General features: G+C 47.5%; 1 protein-coding gene across 8 annotated transcripts in view; it reads right to left on the bottom strand.

The window, feature by feature from the left end:
* The window catches only part of PLCH2 (phospholipase C eta 2), an 816520-nt gene that overhangs the window by 726393 nt on the left and 65852 nt on the right, over nt 1–24275 (bottom strand). For 2 of the 8 annotated variants that reach the window (XM_073656907.1, XM_073656908.1), the window contains exon 2: nt 13899–13970. The exons of the other annotated variants lie outside the window; for them this stretch is intronic. The gene's annotated coding sequence lies outside the window, so the exon portion shown is untranslated. The remainder of the gene's footprint in view (nt 1–13898; nt 13971–24275) is intronic. 8 annotated transcript variants of the gene reach the window in all.

Raw genomic sequence — 24275 nt, 5'->3', positions numbered from 1 at the left:
TGAGAAGATCCTTGACCAGGATATTGTAAAGTGTCTATGGCATTAACAGACAAGACACAATGCTAAGTGACGTGGAAATGTATGGCCCCAGCAGCCTTTATTGCTTACAACATATATGAAATTAAGTAAAATACACTTTTATTTTATTTTATTTATTTACTTGACTTCTCTGAGGAGATCCTGGATGGCCTAAAACAGTGGACGGCACCAGAATAAATTCTCCAAAGTCACACCGCTTCAACTCGGGGGTGCTGTTCCCTCTACAATTTTTTTAACCTCTTCCCCAAGGACCGTCCCAGCAGGAGCTAAACCAGGGCCGGTGTCAGCACCCGGCGCACCCGGACAAGTGCCGGGGCCCTGAGCAGGCGGGGGGCCCACTCGCCGCCGGGCACCCCGCCGCGCTATGGGATCCCTGAGCGGAGGAGTGCGGTGTCAGCGCCCGTTCCCCCCCGCTTGCTAAGGGCCCTGGCAGCAGCCGGCACAATACTTACCTCTCCCCGTGCCTCCGCAGCAGCTCCGGTCTCTTCCGCGTCCTCTGACTGTGATGTCTCAGGTCAGAGGGCGCGGTGACGTCTTTACACCGCGCTCTCCTGAGCCGTCACAGCGCAGAGTGGGAAGACGCCAGTGACGTTGGAGTACGGAGGAGCGGCAGCAGGTGAGAAGTGAGGTATTTAATTTTTTTTTTTTTAATGTATGGAGGCATGGGGCATTATAAGGGAGGGGGGTGTGACATCCTGCATGGGGCATTATAAGGGAGGGGGGGTGACATCCTGCATGGGGCATTAAAAGGGGGGTGACATCCTGCATGGGGCATTATAAGGGAGGGGAGTGTGACATCCTGCATGGGGCATTAAAAGGGGGGGACAGTGACATACTGCATGAGGCATTATAAGGGAGGGGGGAGATGACATCCTGCATGGGGCATTATAAGTGGGGTGACATCCTGCATGGGGCATTAAAAGGGGGGGTGACATCCTGCATGGGGCATTATAAGGGAGGGGGGGTGACATCCTGCATGGGGCATTAAAAGGGGGGGTGACATCCTGCATGGGGTATTATAAGGGAGGGGGGTGTGACATCCTGCATGGGGCATTAAAAGGGGGGGACAGTGACATACTGCATGGGGCATTATAAGGGAGGTGACATCCTGCATGGGGCAGTATAAGGGGGGTGACATCCTGCATGGGGCATTAAAAGGGGGGGTGACATCCTGCATGGTAAATTATAAGGGGGAGGGGGTGACATCCTGCATGGGGCATTAAAAGAGGGGTGACATCCTGCATGGGGCATTATAAGGGAGGGTGTGTGTGACATCCTGCATGGGGCATTATATGGGGGGTGACATCCTGCATGGAGCATTATAAGGGGGGTGACATCCTGCATAGGGCATTATATGGGGGAACAGCCTGCATGGGGCATTATAAGGGGGAACAGCCTGCGTGAGGCATTATGTGGGGGGAACAGCCTGCATGAGGCATTATGTGGGGGGCACAGCCTGCATGGAGCGTTATATGGGGGCCAGTATCCTGTACGGAGCATTATATGGGGGTCAGTATCCTGTATGGGGTATTTTATGGGGGCCAGTATTCTGTATGGAGCGATTCACTGGTTTCTGAGCTATTGTGGAATTTACAATAGATATCACTCATGTAATGTAAGAAGTGAAATCTTTGCATTGTACTATATATATATATATATATATATATATATATTTCTCTGCAGTATCTGTGCATCATGAATCGTGGTATGTGTTAAAGGGGCCCACTGAGACTTTTTCGCCCAGGGCCCACAAAAACCTGGAGCCGGCCCTGAGCTAAACCATAATGAAGGGTCACCATACCTCCAATGTGACCCTGCCCCATTAACCAGGGCCATCCCTGACCTCCTCACCTCCAGCTGCTATGACATAACTATAAAAATAGTGGACCAACACATGACAGCCAAAATTTTGTGTTAGCAAAATAAAGAAAATAACATAAGGGCGGATGAGCGGGTCATTCACTGGTCCTGGATCCGCAGGAGAGACGATGATCCAATGGCTCCTCCTCTTCTTTTAAGGTACCATCATCTTTTCCACACCCCTTCCAAATCCTAGGCTGAATCCCAACCCATGTGACCTGAACTCTAAACCCCACGCCCCCTTATTTTATTTTGTGGACGTGCAAAATAGGCTATTAACCCTTTCCTAGCAAAACTACCTATTAACCCTGGCCTTCTTCTTCCAAACCCCTGTCCTGTCCAGGCCTACACTCTGGCTATGCCGGTTGCAGCCCTATCTGTCTTTGGACGCAGTCAAATGGTCGTATAACACAGACGACAATCGCATCGAAAAGCTCAGACTGCCCATCCGCTCTCCTGACCCGAGCGTGACAGCATGTATTTCTATGTAGCTGTCACGCTTGGGTCAGGAAAGCCGCCGGCCAGTCCGGGCATTGCAATGCGGTTGTCATTCGTGTGACTGCGCCCTTAAAGTCGACATCTGCTCTCCTCACATCTATTTTAGTAAAAAAATTGTATGCTCTATATTATACAGAGTATGTTTATATAGCCCTATGCGCTGCTGTTCCTCTTATTCCTAACTAGAAATTTATGAATAAATTGACATCTAGGTGTTACCAATAGGGGGCGTGTTCCTACACCCAATGACGCCTTCAATGTCACAATGTATAAGGACCCACCCTTTCGACAATGGAAATTATAACACTCACTTCTTAATTTGTTCATAAATGTTAGGCAGGGATAACAGATGAATGGCACAATTATTTCTAGGGGAAAACCCATTTTTAATAAAACAGGGCTCTTTAAGAAAATAATGGTAAGAATCTTCAGTCCCCCACCAATTGCTCAAAATACCACTGTGAAGTGCGTGGCTCCTGCAGGAGTGTGGGCGCAGCGCTGTGTACAGGCACAGTATGTCTACTGGTCCGTACATTATTCTCATAGAGCAGTGCATGGACCCATAGACATACACCGCGTGCAGAATTATTAGGCAAATGCGTATTTTGATCACTTTGATACTTTTTATACATGTTGTCCTACTCCAAGCTGCATAGGCTTGAGAGCCAACTACCAATTAAGTAAATCTGGTGATGTGCATCTCTGTAAAGAGGAGGGGTGTTGACTAATGACATCAACACCCTATATAAGGTGTGCTTAATTATTAGGCAACTTCCTTTCCTTTGGCAAAATGGGTCAGAAGAGAGATTTGACGGGCTCTGAAAAGTCCAAAATTGTGAGATGTCTTGCAGAGGGATGCAGCAGTCTTGAAATTTCCAAACCTTTGAAGTGTGATCACTGAACAATCAAACGTTTCATGGCAAATAGCCAACAAGGTCGCAAGAAGCGTGTTGGCCAAAAAAGGCACAAAATAACTGCCCATGAATTGAGGAAAATCAAGCGTGAAGCTGCCAAGATGCCATTCACCACCAGTTTTGCCATATTTCAGAGCTGCAACGTTACTGGAGTATCAAAAAGCACGAGGTGTGCGATACTCAGGGACATGGCCAAGGTAAGGAAGGCTGAAAAACAACTACCTTTGAACAAGAAACATAAGATAAAATGTCAAGAATGGGCCAAGAAATATCTTAAGCCTGATTTTTCAAAGGTTTTATGGACTGATGAAATGAGAGTGACTTGATGGGCCAGAGGCTGGATCAGTAAAGGGCAGAGAGCTCCACTCCGACTCAGACGCCAGCAAGGTGGAGGTGGGGTACTGGTATGGGCTGGTATCATCAAAGATGAACTTGTGGGACCTTTTCGGGTTGAGGATGGAGTGAAGCTCAACTCCCAGACCTACTGCCAGTTTCTGGACGACAACTTCTTCAAGCAGTGGTAAGGAAGAAGTCGGTATCGTTCAAGAAAAACATGATTTTCATGCAGGACAATGCTCCATCACATGCATCCAACCACTCCACAGCGTGGCTGGCCAGTAAAGGTCTAAAAGAAGAAAAAATAATGACATGGCCCCCTTGTTCACCTGATCTGAACCCCATAGAGAACCTGTAGTCCATCATAAAATGTGAGATCTACAGGGAGGGAAAACAGTACACCTCTCGGAACAGTGTCTGGGAGGCTGTGGTGACTGCTGCACGCAATGTTGATCGAAAACAGATCAAGCAACTGACAGAATCTATGGATGGAAGGCTGTTGAGTGTCATCATAAAGAAAGGTGGCTATACTGATCACTAATTTTTTTTTGTTTTTTGTTTTTGCATGTCAGAAATCTTTATTTCTAAATTTTGTGCACTGATATTGGTTTACCTGGTGAAAATAAACAAGTGAGATGGGATAATATTTGGTTTTTATTAAGTTGCCTAATAATTCTGCACAGTAATAGTTACCTGCACAAACAAATATTCTCCAAAAATAGCCAAATCTAAAAAAAAAAACACTCCCACTTCCAAAAATATTAAGCTTGGATATTTATGAGTCTTTTGGGTTGATTGAGAACATAGTTGTTGATCAATAATAAAAATAATCCTCTAAAATACAACTTGCCTAATAATTCTGCACACAGTGTATGTTAACACTCTGATGAGAGTTTGATCAGAGTGTCTTTTGCAAAATCGACCCGATTATCTGGGATTAGAGAATCTACGGCTGTCTGCACCTGTTCTAAGACGACAGAGTGGTCGGTAATCTAGGCATGAACCATAAACTATAAAATTAAAAATCCCTCCATTCTCGAGAACAGAAAAGATTTTTAATAAGAGTTAAATTGCAAAGTTGCTTATACTAACAAGCAATTTGCAATGTTAACAATTTTAGAACATGAGGCAACCAATCATTCATTGAAAAGAGGACAAGCTACCTGTTAGAACTCTCCTGTTTGTTTTTTTCATCTTGTGTTTTGCGGTCACATGACCATCTTCCTTTATATTCCAGCTCCGCCCTTTTTGCTGTGCTGGGCTTCAGTGTTTGACTGCTTTGCTAACCAGGTGCTTCTGTGCCTTTCTCTGTCAGTTCGCTTGGTCCTTCTGGGACCTCTAGTACCTTTTTGTCAGTTTATCTTTTTGTGTTCTGCAACAACTTCTCTTTAGGAGGTGTCCCATTTTTGTTCCAGTCCTTAGTTCTTTTAGGGACCCCTCCCCTTTATGCTAAGGCGGGTCTGTTCGCTAGGAACAGGCAGCCCGCTACATCGTAGGGATTCAGCTTAGTCTTACTGTAGGGACAGCTTTCCCCTTTCTTTCCTTAGTACTTGTTGCAGAATATAACACTACCATGAAGAACATTGATCTGTTGGGCAAGTGTGACCAGTGCCGGACTGGGTTGGAAAAGGTCCACCAGTAACATTGACTGTTGGGCCCCACTGTTCAGCTACATGCAAAAATAACCTGACTCTAGTGCACAAATTTAATTTTGCTTCTATGTAATATTATCTTGGCTTGCTTGTTTAATGAATGGTTAGATGATACCTATTTCTGCAAATTGTGAATCAAGTGTAATAGCACTACTCCACACGCCCTTGGAAGAAGCAGAGTGAAACGTGCATCGGGGTGGAGGACCTTTTTGTGGATTCCATGCTAGGTAAAAATAATTCCTTCAAACTTTCACTTATATCTATAGACTTTATTGGCATCCACCTTGGACATCAATAATTATAAACTGCACTTCGTTATAATCTATGGATATTAAGATTACATTTGTTTCATTATAAATGCTGCCTATTTAAATGAATTATTCTGCATCTCTCTTTGGCATGAGGCACCTCATTTTATATTTTTTTCCATTTTTAATTTAAATATTTAATAAACATATACTGTATTTTTATTATCTACTTCTTTATTGTACACTTCTTGACTTGAAATTTTATTCAGTGGTCATTATGTATTAAATTGTTAATCAACGGTTATAGCACTACTCATTAGTATTCCTTCACAGGGGTGGCCTACCAGAGGATTCTCCTCTTCTCCGATGCACCAGTCCGAGCCTGAGTGTAACATATCTGAAATTTGCTGCCGATCACAACTTTGGTTCATAATGTGCTTCAGTATGTCCAGCAATTACTACTTTTAAATTTCTCTGTAATAATGATGGTTTACTTTAAATTGCTCATGGACCTGTGTGCCCGGCAATGAAAGTGGATGCTTGGCCAGGTTTCTGCAATTCATCTGCTGCCAAGCCACAATCTCTTTCAACTTTACATTAGAAACAACTATGACTTCGACGTTCGTGTGCAGGCATCCTGCATTAAATACAAGGATCGTGTTTTTAACTACATAGATTATAATCAATCCAGATTACAGTGACAGAGTAAAGCAGTCGGCAGGGTCCGCAGCTAGAACCCTCAGTGCAGAGAAAAGACCCATACAATAAATCCTCTTTATTGGCATACATGTCAGGGTTGGGGATATCTGGGAAGGACTCTATGCCTCTTTGTGGTCAGTGCAGGGAGAGACAGGTCTGAATGGTGCTGTGTGAATAGAAACGGCTCCCTGTCTGACTCTCTTTTGTAGTCAACTGAGCATTTGGCAAGGAACAAGCTATGGAGGGGGCTCCAGAGAAGAATTCTCATCCTGTTATGGGTCAATGATCCGTCTGCGGATCCAGTTTTCTTAATAAGTGCCTTTGCTCAGATTTACTGCTGCAGTCGATTGTAGACTTTATATTATTTTAATTCTAAAGTTTCTTTTGTTCGTGGAGAAGTTTTGCAATTATGCTAAAAAAAAAAAAAAAAAAGATCCAACATAGCCAAAATATTCACGTCAGGTCCAAAGTGAATCTTATGCGATAACTTCACATTCTATTCTACAATTATGTTGCATGGCCGACACACAATCCTATTCTTGCTTTACGTCTTGGGTCTTATAGAAAAAAAAAGGCTCAAAATTCAATGTGATGTCTGTCCGTGGGCTCCCCTGCCTTATCCAAGGAACTGGTCGGGATCGTTTGAAGTATTTTTGGTTATTAGAGAAATGTGGGGACGTTTTTAAAATATTTCTAAAGCTGAAAAAATAAGTTCACAAAAAGTTGTGACCTGGAAATTGTGTAACCAAGAAACATCATTTCACAATCTATATATTTATAAAATCTGATACTCTGCAAAGAAATGTTTCTACTTAGTTTAGAAATATAAATAAATTTATGCCAAGTTCTGTTTGCATTGTATTTTACTTGATCGGTTTTAAAGAGGAGACCTGGAAATTGTGTAACCAAGAAACATCACCATTTCACAATCTATATATTTTAAAAATCTGATACTCGGCAAAGAAATGTTTCTACTTAGTTTATACATCTAAATAAATATGTGCAATAATTCTGTTTGCATTGTTTTTTACTTGACTGGTTTTAAAGAGGATCTGTCGTCTCTCCCGACATGTCTACTTGAGCAAATACTTAATTCTTTTTTTTTAATTCTGCATTATATTGTTCTTCTGTTACTCATCCTTGAAGTATATGAATATATTGACACATTGGTCCTACTATTACACTTTTAGGTTAAGTTCACATGCTGCATAATTGGTGCAGATATTTCCGCAGAGCATCAGCAGCTTTTCTGCAATGAATTCCATGAGTGATAAATGCAGACTTTGTTGCAGATTTCACCTTGTAGCTAGGTGCAGACGACCGTAGATTTTCTCATCAGAGAGAATAGGATCAATTATGAAAATCACACTCTGATCATAATGTGCTCCAATTCTCTCGGATGAGAAGAAGATGGGAAAAAAAAATGTCTCCATATTCTCCATTATGTTAATGTGCGGAAATCAGAATGCACTCAGATGTCATTCGAGTGCAGTCTGATGACTTCCATGGACTTGTTGACTTGAATGTTCGTGTATGATCCAAACATCAGATTAAACTCGGTCATGCAGCAATTTTTTTCTACGAACACAAGGAAAAAATCTAAGATGTTCACGATCCCATAGAATGACACTAATAAAAGTTCGATCTGATTTTTGTTGGATCTCACTCTGACCGATTATACGGACATGTGCACGCGCCCATAAGGCCATGTTCCTGCATAGTGTAAATGGTGCAGTTTTTTATGCAGAAAATGTGATGAGTTTAACAGTTCAATCAAAATAGATATGATTTTGTGAAAGAACTTGGCTTGAATGTGGTGGGCTCATGTAAATGGGCCCTGAGGCTATGCTGCCATGCCTTGGTGCATATTTTTGAAAAATTGCAAGACCGTATTTTTCAGAGTATTAGACACACCCCAAATTTTGGGGTGTAAAATAGGAAAAATATACATGTTATAAGATGGGGGTCCGTCTAATAGTCCGAATAGGTATCTTAACTGGGGGGCGGCGGCAGTGGAGCGGGGGGTCACAGGAAGCATTGTCCCTCAGGAAGCCGGCAGTGGCAGAAGTGGAGCAATGCTGCAGGCCCTGGGTGGGAGAAGGGGGTGCCCCAGCAGCGGTGGGTTGCGGCAGTGGTGGAGCGGGATCACAGGAAGCAGGGTCCCTCCCTCAGGAACCCAGCGGCGGCAGAAGTGGTGAGATGCTGCGTGGCCGGTGTCGGTGGTGAGGCAGAGCGGAGTACATTGCTTTTCCGGCAGCCATCTTCCTGGAGCCGAGGTATACAGGGAAATGTATTATCTCTCCACGTAAGAGACTAAGTTATATTGTGGTACCATGTTAGCCAGAAAAATCAATGTAAATACTTTTATACCTAAAAATGAAAAAAGTATTCTCGGAGTGATACCTTTATTGGCTAACCAGAATTTTTTTTTTTTGCGAGCTTTCAGAGCACCGAGGCGTCTTCTTCAGGCAGGATTACAAAAGATTTTGTAACATTGCCTGAAGAAGGAGCCACTGTGCTCTGAAAGCTTGCAAAAAAAAAATTCTGGTAATAAAGTTAATAAAGGTATCACTCCGAGAATACTTTTGTCATTTTTAGGCATAAAACTATCTACATTCACATTAGAAAAAAACGGATGACACTCTGGTTAAACTCTGATCAAAGTTTGATTAGAATAACTGTTACGTTTTTCTCGTACTTGGGAAAAATCAGACGTGTGAATGAGGCCTTAGTCATGGGTGTAGGTGGAGGTGAAGTGCAAAAAAAAAGCTCTGGCTCACATCTGCGCTTCGGGTGAAAAACAGCTGAGCTACAAATTCTAAATAAACTCAAAACACCATTAGAAAGTGTTTGCACAAGGTGGAGAGTTCACATGTTCTTCCGGTAGTAGAACGCCCATCTGTCAGAACTAGCTGTATCAGATTGATTGTCTCTTTTTATTTTCTCACACAAATCATAAGAATATTTTAACGTCAGGTAAAGACATTATTAGTGGATTGTCAGGGGCGTTACTCTGCACCCTCTTCTAGAATTTCACTTTCCTTCCAAGGCAACCTTTGCTACAGAAAACCATTCAGCTCTGAAAAGTCGGCGGTGCATATGACAGAAGCCTCGTTAATCACCGGGGACTTTGTTACTATGATAAAACGACATATACAGTGTATGAAGTATATAGTAGAGGGGCAGCCATTATGAGAACTCAATAAATATGGGAAAAACGAGAAGCCAAACAAGAGCAGGATAATACATAAAGTGATGCCCCAACTTTGTGGCCACTTTAAAGAAATTAGACCCTGATTCACCATTTGCCTTGCCTTTCTTTTTGCACTTGCAGATTTTGAGTTAAAGGGGTATTCCCATCTCCAAGATCCTATCCCAATATGCAGTAGATGTATTAATAATAGCAATTACCTCCAATTAGAAATGTAGTATAGTTCTTCAGATTCACTATGTCTCTTTCGTTATGTGCAGGCATTGCAGTAGCTTAAGTATCCATGGTTAAGACCACTGATATAGTGACAGTTAGCTAGTGGCTAGTGGTCATAACCATGTGTATTTAAGCTACTGCAATGCCCTGCACATGAGGAAATACATAGTGAATCAGAAGAACTATACTACATTTCTAATTGGAGGTATTTGCTAATATTATTGTTACACCTACTACATATTGCGATAGGATCTTGGAGATGGGACCATTTATCAAAATGGTGCACAAAGTTTAATGATTTGATGAATTCAAAGATGCTTTTTCTTTTGCTTTTTTTACTTTTTTGGAGTTTTTGGAGTAAAAATCTAGTATGACCCATTCAATAAGCTTTAAAATTTCGCATGTTAAGCCTCATTCACACGTCCGTTGTCCTCATACGAAGGCTATCTGTGGTTTTCAAGGATAGCCCTCGTGCCTATGATTGTTTATGCGGCTATCCACATGTCCATGATTTTTTGCAGACCAAACATTCTGTGCAAGGTCGTGGAAACATGTCCAATTTTGATCCAGGTGTCGGATCAAAATCGCCAATGCAAGTTTACGGGTCCGTGAAAAAATCGGATCGCACTTGGATGATTTCGGATTTTCACAGACTGTCAGAAAGGAGAAAGTGGAGAAAGCTTTTTATTTGCTTCCACGTACGAGAAAAATTGATGACACTCGGATTAAACTCTGATCAAAGTCCAATCAATTGGTCCGATTTTCTCGTACGTGGAAAATGCTGATGTGTGAATGAGGTCTTATCAGCAAAAATAAATTAATTTACACAAATATTTTATTCCTCTAGGGTATTAGAGTGCATTTGTGCTAAAAGTTTGTGCCATTTTAAAAATTCTCAAAAGATTTAACCAAAACATCTAAATAATGAAAATAACCCTCGGATTGTGAAGCAAATCCAAAAAATGACAAGGATTGAAAAATACAAGCATAGAAATAGCTAAAAAGCCATAATGAATTTGGCAGAAAAATAAAAATGTTTTAGGAGTAAAAAGAATGATGACTCAGGGCCTTAATACACAAGTGCAAGAAAACAATCATCAATATAGCGCACTAGAATCTTTGGGGGGCATGTGTCAAAATTTCTGCACCATTTTTATGGCATCGAAAAGTCATAAATTATAGTGCATGGCATTTATGTGAAAAAGTATGTACTATTGTGTTATTTTACAACATCCTCACTACTTATCAGAAGTGTGTGTGGTCAGCTATGAAATGAGGTTTTACTAATATTTATTGATTACAACTTTTTTAAAAAGTTGCAAACTCACTGCAGTAAAGGGGCGTAAAAGTTAGAAATGCAATATCCGATGGTACTTTGTCAAATATTGTATCACTGTGATAAATTTGTCACAAATAAGGGCAATGCAGCCACAAGGAAAAGTGGCTTAAAAAGTCTACTTGAAATAACTTCCCTCCTTTTAACTATAACCTGCAAATCTACAATATTGTGATCCTATTCTATAGACCCTTCCGTGGTTATAATTGTCACCAGGCTTGGACTGGCTGACAGGAGAACAGGGGAATCCTCCGGTGGGCCACCACCCTCTTATATGAGCAGTACTTGGCACTATGTACAGACAAAGGCAGCATCTTATTCATTTAGCAATCTATCCAGTTCATTGTTATATAAATTTGTGATTGAGGATAATGTCACATTTGCATGGAACTGAAAAGTGGGGTCCTGGAGTTTGTTAATGGTGGGCCCTTGGCACCACTGTCCGACACTGATTGCCACTCCTGCTGCTGTAATAAGAGTTTTCCATAATTATATTATATTGTTAATTCTGCCATTATTCTTCAACAAAACTTAAAAAGTTTTAATTGAAATTTTGACTACAGTCCAATATTATAGTATCTGATTGAAAAAAAATAACATTATTATGAAGAAACTAGGAGACCTCTCATCACGCGGCAGACCGTGGTTGCCAGGATTTGATCACTGGTATCTGTCGCTTAGTCTCGTATTCTTCTATGCTAGACATGAGAGAGCGAGGAGTTTTTGCTTTCTCCTTTCTGGCTTTCATAAACTGCCACATGTTGAGCTGCAACAATAGTTCTGTCCACTTAAGACTTTGATGTAGAGGAGGCTTAGTAGATTATCGTTGCAAAATGGAAAATGGTATCCGTCTGTGCAGAAGCATTAGCACTGTGTATCACATGAAGAATATCTTTATGGGGGACGATTACTTTGCAAAATGGGACAGAATTCCAGCAAAAATTGTGCTGTCCATAAAGTTATTATGTCTTTAGAGGCCACCTGTCATGTCCGATATAGGGATAATCTGCAGGTTAATAGCGTTATGGAGGTGCCCAACCGCTGTACTAAAAGTGCGACACTCGGTAGAAAATTAACTTTATTTTTTTTCCAGAAGCCGCCAACTTTCAGTCATGCAGCAGTGGCTACAGTCAGGAGTGGATTAAGAGTAGCAAGGGCCCCGGGCAGTTTAGAAGGCGCGGGCCACCCCCCCCCCACACCTGATTTATCACGTGACATGTCACATGATCCCCTGTGATAGATCATGTGATAGTTCACGGGAAATTAATTTGGCACAATATTAATTGTGCTGCCTCATCTGAGAGCAGCACAATATTGGGGCAGATACCCTGATTCCAGCGATGTGTCACTTTTTCAGCTGCTTGTTGTCATTTTGAGAAAATCACCGTTTTATCTGCTGCAGATCTAGCAGCTCTCTGAATGCTGCGCTCTGTATAGCCCCGCCCACACCACTGATTGGCAGCTTTCTGCCCATGCTCAGTGTACACAGAAATCTACTGATCAGTGATGGGGGTGGGGTCCTACAGAACTTACTAGTCATCTAGTGATAATTACCTTCTGACAAATCAATGATTTTATCAAAACAACACTAAGCAGCCCAGTAAGTGACACATTACTGGAATCAGTGCCTCTAACCCTACATTATGCTGCTCTCAGATTAGGTGACAAAAACCTGATGACAGATTCCCTTTAAAGGAGCTGTAAACACAAAAAAGTTTGTATTAAAAAAAATACAAGCCATTTGTGAAATTAACTTTTTTTCATTGTTAATTCACATTAGACTGTATCTTCAACACTTTTGTCAGCAGGTCTTATTACAGACTCTGAATAGGGCAGCTCTCTCCCTCTCCCTCAGCAGAAAGTCACAGCATGGTTAAAAAATGGGATCTTTTATGATTTTCTCATAATAAATAAAAAAGGACATGCAAGTCCTCCAAACTATTTTCCGTTTCTGTATAGGGGAGATCCTAAATCTTTCTTGTTCTTTAGTTGATCACATGTCAAAAAGGCAAAGCATTTACTATGAACTCGCCTAAAAAAATATACACTGGGAGAGTAATATCATCATCTGCATGTAAATATTCCTTGACTCTAAGGGCTCGCTCACACTGTCGTATAACAAGGCCGAATGCTATGTGATGTTTTATCGGATAGGACTCGGCCTTATGTTATACTATGGGACAGTGCAGATCTGCGATTATTGGCATGAGAAAATAATCTCATTCGATATTCGGACCATGTGCACCCATACAAGTCTATGGGTGCACGTAAAACATTAGACTGCACTCGGATGTCATCCAAGTGCAGTCCGATGAACACTCACAGACTATGGAGAAGATGGAGAAAGTAAGTTCTCCATCTTCTCCATATCTGTGCTGCGAGAGAATCGGATCACACTCAGTTGAAGCTCTGACAGAGTTTGAGCCGAGTGTCATTAGCATAATTGGCCCTATTCTCTTGCATGAGAGAATATATGGCTTAGTGAGTGGACCCTAAAACTGAATAGTAGTGACGGACAGGCACCTCACAAGCGGGATCCATGTAGCTCTCATATGTCGTGTAGGTAGGGCTTCATTCCATGGGGTAGGGCTTAATTTCAAGGTATATAAAAAAATGGACTTCAAATAAAAATTAAATGAACACAAAAAGCACTAATTGAATTATTTTTTTCGTATTTATGTTTGCAGCCCCTTTAAAAACCCTTTGAGGACCAAGGCACATATATGTCCCATAGTTTTAAACTGGAAAAAAATTTGATTGAATAAAATTTAAGGTCCTCGAAGGTTTAAGTAGGTCATAAATTCATATGAATACTTGCTCATACAATTGCACATGACATAAGATGAAGAAGAACAGAATCAAAAATATGACATTAAGTGGAGCACTTACAGGTATTCAAGGTGAAAGAGACCAGCAAAGGCATCGTCTCGAATGACAGTAAATGAGTTAGAATTCAGCAAGCTGAAAATGAAGACAGCAGGTTAGAAGCGAACCAGACTTTATGGTGCTCAGAATTAGTCAAGCAGAATTTATTGACTGCACTTGCAAAGCACTGAGACTCCCGCGGTGTATAGATGGCGCCGTGCGGCCTCCCGCTGTGTATAGATGGCGCCGCGCGGCCTCCCGCTGTGTATAGATGGCGCCGCGCGGCCTCCCGCTGTGTATAGATGGCGCCGTGCGGCCTCCCGCTGTGTATAGATGGCACCGTGCGGCCTCCCGCTGTGTATAGATGGCGCCGTGCGGCCTCCCGCTGTGTATAGATGGCACCGTATAGATGGCTACGTGCGGCCTCCTGCTGAGTATACGTGTATAGATGGCTACGTGCGGCCTTCTGCTGAGTATAGATGCCGCACAGCGCCCCCCCCAGAGACAGCAGGAGGCCGCACAGCGCCATCTATACTCAGCGGGAGGCCGCACAGCGCCATCTATACTCAGCGGGAGGCCGCATGGCGCCCCCCCAGAGACAGCAGGAGGCCGCACGGCGCCATCTATACTCAGCTGGAGGCCGCACGTAGCCATCTATACACAGCGGGAGGCCGCACGGCGCCCCCCCCAGAGACAGCAGGAGGCCGCACAGCGCCATCTATACTCAGCGGGAGGCCGCACGTAGCCATCTATACACAGCGGGAGGCCGCATGGCGCCCCCCCCAGAGACAGCAGGAGGCCGCACAGCGCCATCTATACTCAGCGGGAGGCCGCACGTAGCCATCTATACACAGCGGGAGGCCGCACGGCGCCCCCCTAGAGACAGCAGGAGGCCGCACAGCGCCATCTATACTCAGCGGGAGGCAGCACGTAGCCATCTGTAACATACCTGGCGGCGTCCTTGCATGGTGGTCCATCTCCCACTGTGCAAGAGCGCGCACTTGATCTCCAGTCCAGAATGTCTCTCTGGCTTCCCTCCATGCTGTCTGTTTGTGTCTGCTTCTGCTGCTTAAGGGCGGCGCCCGATCACTTCCTGCTTTTTGTACCTGCTGTGGGTCACACCCCTTGTGCGTCCTCAGCCTATTGCTGTCTGTCACCTGGTATATAGCTCAGCTGCTCCCATCTATCCATGCCTGAGCATAGTGTTTCTTTCAGTGTGTGCTTGCACTCTGAAGGTGCCAGGTCCCGTTCTTTGTCTCCTGCTTTGTGGTATCAGTTCCCGTGTCTGAACTGAGTCCTGTCTATTTCTCCTGCTTTGCGGTATCAGTTCCCGTGTCTGAACTGAGTCCTGTCTATGTCTCCTGCTTTGCGGTATCAGTTCCCGTGTCTGAACTGAGTCCTGTCTATGTCTCCTGCCTTGCGGTATCAGTTCCCGTGTCTGAACTGAGTCCTGTCTATGTCTCCTGCCTTGCGGTATCAGTTCCCGTGTCTGAACTGAGTCCTGTCTATGTCTCCTGCCTTGCGGTATCAGTTCCCGTGTCTGAACTGAGTCCTGTCTGTGTTCTCTCGTCTGCCTATCCTGGAGGCTGTATTTCCAGGCCTATCTGAACTCGCCCCTAGCCTGTTCCTCCCGCCTTCTAGGGGCCGATTACCTAGACCCGCTCCTGTATCTTGTCTGAACACGCTCCTAGCCTGTTCCTCTCGCCTTCTAGGGGCCGATTACCTAGACCCGCTCCTGTATCTTGTCTGTCCTGTCTGAACACGCTCCTCGCCTGTTCGTTCCGCCTCTCTGGGGGCCGTATTCCCAGACCCGCTCCTGTATCCCGCTGCAGTGTCGGTCTCCTCAGTACACTCAGTTAAAGTCTGAACTCTTTCCTATCCTTTACCTGTTTTGCCTCTATGTCCGTTCCCTTCCTTTTTCTGCAGAGTCTGAACTTGTACCTAACTCCTGCTTGTTGTCTCTGTACTCCCGTTTGTGAGTTTGTGGTCCACTCGCTACTTCACTGCAAGTATCCTGTGGGTATCTGGCTCTGCCTTTCTCTTCCTGTCTGTTCCGTGTGAACAGAGCCCTGTCCCCCCTGCTCTGCCTTGCTCACCGCTCCGGCGGTTCTAGCCTGCTCTGACTCCTTTGCTCACCGCTCCGGCGGTTCTAGCCTGCTCTGACTCCTTTGCTCACCGCTCCGGCGGTTCTAGCCTGCTCTGACTCCTTTGCTCACCGCTCCGGCGGTTCTAGCCTGCTCTGACTCCTTTGCTCACCGCTCCGGCATTTCTAGCCTGCTCTGACTCCTTTGCTCACCGCTCCGGCGGTTCTAGCCTGCTCTGACTCCTTTGCTCACCGCTCCGGCGGTTCTAGCCTGCTCTGACTCCTTTTGCTCGCTGCTCCGGCAGCCTTTCTCCGCTTGGACCCTTTTGCTCGCTGCTCCGGCAGTCTCGCTCCGCTCTTATCCTTTTGCTCACTGCTCCGGCAGTCTCGCTCAGCTCTGACCCTTTGTTCACCGCTCCTGGCGGCCTTGTCCTGCTCTACTCTTGCTCACCGCTCCAGGTGGCCTTGTCCTGCCCTGTTCTCGCTCACCTCTCTGGGCGGCCTCACTCTGCTGTGTTTGTCCGCCACATCTGCCTGTATTGTTCCTGAGTCCCAGTGTGTACTGGGTCCTATCCCGCCTGTGTTCCTACCTGCTAGTGCCTCCCTGTCTGCACTCTAGCTGTGCTTTCCTGTACCCCCCTGCCTGCATACCCGCCTGCCTGCATACCAGTCGTGCCTGCCTATACCCACCAGTCTGTGTGCCAGCCTACCAGTCTGTTCCTGTATTCCCCTGTGTGGGTCAACAGCCGTGTCCGGGGTCTGTCCTGGAGTAGCACCTGGTCCCTCTGCTCGGTTCCTCCTTGGTGCACTGGCGTCGTATGCCGTCGTGCCACCTTGGTCGGATCGGGCAGATACTTAGTTACGCCCCTCCAGGCACTCTCCGGTTCATGGCACAGTGGAATCACTACATAAACACGCACACGCCAGTCAGTCCGGGCGTGTGCATTACACCATCTATACACAGCGGGAGGCCGCACAGCGCCCCCCCAGAGACAGCAGGAGGCCGCACAGCGCCATCTATACTCAGCGGGAGGCCGCACGTAGCCATCTATACACAGCCGGGAGCCGCACGGCGCCATCTCTACACAGCAGGGGGCCGCATGGCGCCATCTCTACACAGCAGGGGGCCGCATGGCGCCATCAATACACGGCGGGGGGCCGCACGTAGCCATCTATACACAGCGGGGGGTCGCACGTAGCCATCTATACACAGCGGGGGGCCGCACGGCGCCCCCCCCGAGATACAGCAGGAGGCCGCACGGCGCCAACTATACTCAGCAGGTGGCCGCACGCAGTCACGCACACACACAAACATATACAGACATATACAGTACAGACCAAAAGTTTGGACACACCTTCTCATTTAAAGATTTTTTTGTATTTTCATGACTTTGAAAATTGTACATTCACACTGAAGGCATCAAAACTATGAATTAACACATGTGGAATTATATACTTAACAAAAAAGTGTGAAACAACTGAAAATATGTCTTATATTCTAGGTTCTTCAAAGTAGCCACCTTTTGCTTTGACACACACACATACACACAGACATCACACAATGACATCTGCCCACACACACACAAACAGACATCAAACAATGACATCTGCCCACACACACACACACACACACACACATACAGACATCACACAATGACATCTGCCCACACACACATACAAACAGACATCACACAATGACATCTGCCCACACACACACACACACACAAACAGACATCACACAATGACATCTGCCCCCCCCACACACATACAAACAGACATCACACAATGACATCTGCCCACACACACACACACACAGACATCACACAAACAGACATCACACAATGACATCTGCCCACACACACACACACACAAACAGACATCACACAATGACATCTGCCCACACACACACACACACAAACAGACATCACACAATGACATCTGCCCCCCCCACACACACACACAGACATCACACAAACAGACATCACACAATGACATCTGCCCACACACACACACACACAGACATCACACAAACAGACATCACACAATGACATCTGCCCACACACACACACACAGACATCACACACACAGACATCACACAATGACATCTGCCCACACACACACACAGACATACACACACAAACAGACATCACACAATGACATCTGCACACACACACACACACACACACATACACGCACACATATGTGACACCCCAGGGGTCTGGTTGCCACAGTGATAGAGATGTTATGTCTGAGAGCAGGTGGGAGGTCCTTTGGTCAGGGATCCTGTGCATGCCACACCTCCTGCCCAGTCTTGGGAGGGGAAGAACTTCCCCTATATAAACCCGGGGCTGAAGCAGGGTTAGGAGTCAAGGAGAGTAGAGACAAGAAACAGTCATAGGAAGAAACAGCAGGAGCTCAGTGGGAGCAATACTACTACGAGTCAGGGGCTGGCAGCTGCAGAGCTCGCCCTGACTGAGAAGCTTTCTTACCGGACCCGGCGTCCGAGGCTGTGGGGACTAACTCTTACCCAGCAGCAGAAGCCGACCGGCAGGGGATTTCAGGTCCTCAGGCCCAGAAACCCGAAGGCACGGTCACACGTGTGGGACCAGCACCGCCATCGTGGAGCGGAAGCCAATAGATGGCCCCGAGTCACCGGCCATACGGGTGAGCACCACACGGTACACTCAGGGACGTGGGCTACTTATATCCGCTTCTAGCAAGGTAGCCAGAAGAGTACAGTCAGTTTGGGAGGCCTACAACTCCGCCTGGCCAGGGGAGATCCCATCTGCTCAAGGACTGACCAGGCCCCGTTCGCTAGCAAGTACTCCGGGAGGGTCTATCGTTGTTACCAGTAAAGACCCTGAATTACACCGCACCGTCTCTGAGTGGTTCCTGCTACCCCCATCTTCCACGTCGGCTGCCCTGAGGCCATACCCCTCCCGTTGGGGGTTATACTATCACGCTGCACAATTCTACACCGGCCTCAGCGGTCTGCCCTGCAGCGGCAGCTCCATAGCTGCAAATCAACGGGTGGCGTAGTCGACACTCAAATAACATCTATCAAGACTGCCACACACTGAGTCTGACTCCCTGGGCACGGACCGGGTCCCCGCCACTCGGAGACTACAACCCTCATCTGATCCGGTTCCGGGTAAGCCCCCGTGCGCGAGACGCTGCGCGACACAGCAGGCCCAGGGGCGCGTCAACTTTGGCGTAGTCGGCAGGATTTCGTGCCCGCAACCACCGGGTACTGCGTGCCTGAAAAGCAAAGACTGTTCAAACTTACCAGTGGTGAGGTTTCCCGCCATCCGGCGCCATCTTCTGCCTTCTTCCCGCCATCCGCGAAGTTTTCCCGCCATCCGGCGCCATCTTCGGCCTTCTTCCCGCCATCCGTGGAGTTTTCCCGCCATTGGACGCCATCTTGAGGACGCCGCGCGGGAAGAAGAGGGGCGTGGACTTCGAAAGCGCGCGAGAACTGAAGCCCCGCCTCACGTCCGGACGTTGCGTAAGGTCCTGGAAGGAGCCCAGCAGGCGCCGACGTCACCGGAGCGCGACGGAAGGTCCTCAACCCTGACGATCTAGTGCGGAGCCGCGGCCTACGGAACAGGATCATCGCAAGGTAGGCCACGGTCCACTAGGGGGGAGGAAGATGTCGGATACGGAGGAGAGCTTCACTGCCTCAACCCCCGCCAGCGCCACCGCTGCTGCAGTTATGCCCTTCACCATGCCCTATATCCCGGGAGCAGCTTGGCTACCCCAGTACTCAGGGGAGTCACATACCCTGCATGACTTTAGAGAAAAGCTGGATAGCCTCTTCCAGGTGTACCCCCTCACAGAAGAGCAAAAAGTGAGCATCCTGGTGGCCCAACTAACCGGGGCAGCTAAAAGGGAAGTAAAATCCTGGCCACCTGGGAGGAAGACTGTCGCAGGGATACTAACCCGGCTGAAGGATACCTTTGATACCCGCACCTCAGCCGAGATTAAGCTTAGATTCTACGGGTGCAAGCAGCGAGCGCATGAGAGTATAAGGGACTATGCACTAAACCTACAAGAGGCCCTGAGGGCCATTAAGCAGACCGACCCTGATGGAGTGGGAAACGAGGACAGGCTGTTGACTGAACAATTTATAGAGGGACTGTATTGTAATGCCCACCGAACCCAATTGCGGGCGATGGCCTTACAGGATCCCCATCTGGGCTTTGCACAGTTCAAGGACAGAGCCATCCGGGTGCTCCGAGAACCGGCACCGGGTGGCGTTATGACCCACAGGCGCCCAGCTATTACTTACCACCAGGAGGCGGCGCCCTTGTCGGCAGGGCCTGTGGGAGCTGATGCGCAGGCTTTGGACAATGACCCGGCTCCAGACCTACACCATCAGGTCCAAGAGCTAGCTAAGAGCATTGCTGCGCTAACCCGAACTGTGCAGTCTTTACAGGTTTCCACCCCAGGGAAGATCCAGCTGGCATCCGGACCGGAGGACATCCCGTGGCGTCGACCAAGGAGGACCCCACCGGCCAGAGGAAGACCCAGTGACCGATACAGCGAGGACGGACGACCCATCTGCCGCCGCTGCAATCAACCCGGACATATGGCAAGGTACTGTTCTTTAAACGGGCACAACCTGGGGTAGAGGGCCAACCCCCAGGAAAAAGATCACCAGGCCCATCGAACTGGCGCGACAGATATGTGGGAGGACGTCCAGTCTTGCCTGTGGTACTGGATGGCATTCCCATGAGTGCCCTACTGGACACCGGGTCGCAGGTCACCACCATCCCGTACGTGCTCTTTAAGCAGTACTGGAATGACTCGGATATTACCCGCTACCCTGACGACGACTTGAGTATCATCGCCAGCAATGGCCAGCCCGTGCCACAGATCGGATTTAAAGAGGTGACCATCAAAATCGGTAGAGTCGAACTGGCAGCACAGGGACTGATCATTGTAGATATTGACAAACATGAGAGTCACCCAAAAATAACTCTAGGAACTAATGTAATTGAAAATTGTCTTGCAGAGGTGATTTTCCTTTTACAGCAGGTTGCCAAGAACGCCAGCAGCGGGTGCTCCAGAAAGAGATCCGGGCACTGATGCGACGGCAACAGGTGGAACTCTCCGGCGGTGAGATTGATAGCGTAAGAATGTGTGACCCTTTTCCTATTGCCATGCCCCCAAAAAGTGAAATGATGATTTGGTGCCGGGCAGCTATTGGTCTAAGAGGTAGGGATTACCAGGCAATGGTAGAACCAGTTTACTCAGACAGTAGGCCCACCATTTTGACAGCACGGGGGGTGGTTGATGTACGCCATGGGAGGGTGCCCTTTCGCATAATAAATATCGGGGAGAGGGAAGTGTACCTGCCCCGGTATGCCACGCTAGCCAAATTATATACCATTAACCAAAATTCTATACAATCTGTGGAACCCTTGCCTCCATCTCACCCTCTCAAGGTAACGGCTCTAAGAAAAACATGGAGGACTGGTGTCAGCAACTACATCTGGGTACTGACTCCACTCCCTCACACCAGAAACAAGGAGTCTATCGGGTGGTTCAGGAGTACGAGAGAGTGTTCAGTAAACACCCGTTAGACTTCGGGCGAGTCAAGGGGGTAGAACACCACATCCCCACGGGAGACCATCCTCCTATAAAAGAGAGGTATCGACCCGTACCCCCTGCCCACTACCAACACGCCAAGGGGATGCTTAGAGACATGAAGGAGGCTGGGGTGATCAGGGATAGCTGTAGCCCCTGGGCAGCTCCACTAGTCTTAGTCAGAAAAAAAGACAACACCATGAGGATGTGTGTAGATTACCGAAAAATCAACCGTATCACACACAAGGATGCGTACCCCTTACCAAGGATAGAGGAGTCATTGGCTGCTTTAAGATCTGCTAACTTCTTCTCTACCTTGGATCTCACTAGCGGGTACTGGCAGGTTCCTGTAGCAGAGGCGGACCGGGAGAAGACCGCATTCACCACCCCGATGGGACTTAGCGAGTTCACCTGCATGCCGTTCGGACTCTGCAACGCACCAGGAACCTTCCAACGACTAATGGAGTGTTGTCTGGGCCACAGAAACTTCGAGACGGTCCTGTTGTACCTGGACGATGTCATCGTATATTCCAAGACGTATGAGGACCACCTGAAACACCTGGCGGAAGTGTTCGAAGCTCTGGCGAGTTACGGCCTAAAGGTGAAACCCTCCAAGTGTCACCTCCTGAAACCAAAGGTGCAGTACCTGGGACACGTGGTGAGCGCTGACGGAGTGGCTCCCGACCCTGATAAGATCACCGCAATTAAGGAATGGCCAAGCCCCTCCAGCGTAAAAGAAGTGCGGCAGTTCCTCGGGTTGGTAGGCTACTACCGAAGGTTTATTCCCGGTTTCACCAAAAAGGCAGCACCTATGCAGGACCTCCTGATAGGCCAGTCCCGGAAGGCCAAGAACCAGAAGCCGCCCTTCAAATGGGAGGAGCTGGAAGAAGAGTCCTTCCGCCAGCTGAAGATGGCCCTCACGGGGGACGAAATCCTGGCGTACCCGGATTATAGCCAGCCCTTTATCCTCTACACCGACGCCAGTAACATCGGGCTAGGAGCCGTGCTGTCCCAGATCCAGCAGGGGAAGGAACGAGTAATCGCCTACGCCAGCCGAAAACTGCGACCCACCGAAAGGAACCCCGAGAATTACAGCTCAATTAAGCTAGAGTTCCTGGCCGTAGTATGGGCAGTCACCGAGCGCTTTAAGCATTACCTCGCTTCTTCCCGGTTCACCGTGTACACGGATAACAACCCGTTGACACACCTGGACACGGCAAGACTCGGTGCCCTGGAGCAGAGGTGGATGGCCCGTCTGTCCAACTACGAGTTCACAATCAAATACCGGGCCGGACGCTCCAATACCAACGCGGATGCCCTGTCCAGGATGCCCAACCTGCCGGACGAAGGAGAAGATCCGGAGGGACTGGAAGAAGTTGAACTCCCTGCGTTCCACCGTCATGGGACTATCCAGTATTCCCACCGGGTAAGGAGTAAGCAGGCTGCTACGTTGAACCCCTTACCTCACTATAACTGGGAGGAAACGCAAGACAGCGACCCTGCCGTCCGACTGGTGAAGGAGATGCTGACTCGCCCGGAGGCTTGCCTTGAACCAGACGCTCCGGAGGAAGCCAAACAACTATGGGCAGAGAAGAGTCGACTGTTCCTTTACAAGGGGAAGTTGTGCCGCAGAATGGTTAACTCCCGGACGCATGAACTACTCTGGCAAGTAGTGGTGCCACGAAGAGACGCAGCCATGGTGATGGAGGCATACCACGACGGAGCTGGAGACTTCGGGTGGAAGAAGCTGGAGTTCCTGCTGCGCGAGCGATTCCACTGGGTAGGCATGAGGGGAACCATTGAGAAGTGGGAAGTGGTGCAGAGACTGTGGCCCGTGCAACCTGAGAAGCAAGGACCGTGCCAGCCAGAAGACTCCCCTGCAGTCCATCGTCACCCGGCAACCGTTGGAACTGGTAGCCTTGGATCATGTAAAACTGACCCCAAGCAGAAGTGGCTACGTCTACGCGTTAACCATCGTGGATCATTACTCCCGGTTCTTGGTTGTCGTCCCCGTCAAGGACTTAACGGCTCAAACAGCAGCTAGAGCCTTCCAGCAGCACTTTTGCCGTCCACACGGGTACCCGGACCAAGTGCTGACGGACCAGGGACCTGCCTTTGAAGCGGAGGTCTTCCAGGAATTCTGCAATCTGTATGGCTGCCGGAAGATAAGGACGACACCCTACCATCCACAAACTAATGGACTTTGTGAGAAAATGAACCAGGTGGTAATGGATCTTTTAAAAACGTTGCCCCTGGAAGAACGCAGTCTGTGGCCTGAGAAGTTGCCCGATCTGGTGGACCTATACAACCACATCCCGGTAGGTTCCACCAACTGTACCCCGGCTTACCTAATGAGGGCAAGACCTGGTAAGTTACCTGTTGACCTGGAAATGGGAGTCCTGACACCCGAGGACACTTCACCAGAAACAGACTGGGACACAGAGAGGCAGCAGCAGTACCGGAGAGTACAGGAGAGCGTGGAGCGAAGTCTCTGTCAGGCTAGGGAAAGACAAGAGAAAACTTACAACCAGTATGCTCCCGCTGTTCCCCTGGTACCCGGAGAGCAGGTCTTGAAGAGGAAGAGACGGCTCCACAAGTTGGACGACCAGTGGGAAAAGGACCCGTACACCGTACTGCCCTCAAGCCACGAGAAACCGAAGGTTTGTACCATCAGTAAAGACGGAGGGGAAACCACAGCTATTGTATCCCGGGACGACCTGAAGAAGTGT

The sequence above is a fragment of the Phyllobates terribilis genome, unplaced genomic scaffold (genome assembly GCF_046119375.1).
Source record: "Phyllobates terribilis strain yellow unplaced genomic scaffold, ASM4611937v1 Scaffold_12__6_contigs__length_324123572, whole genome shotgun sequence".
Lineage (NCBI taxonomy): Eukaryota > Metazoa > Chordata > Amphibia > Anura > Dendrobatidae > Phyllobates > Phyllobates terribilis.
This window is presented reverse-complemented; position numbering and strand designations above follow the sequence as displayed.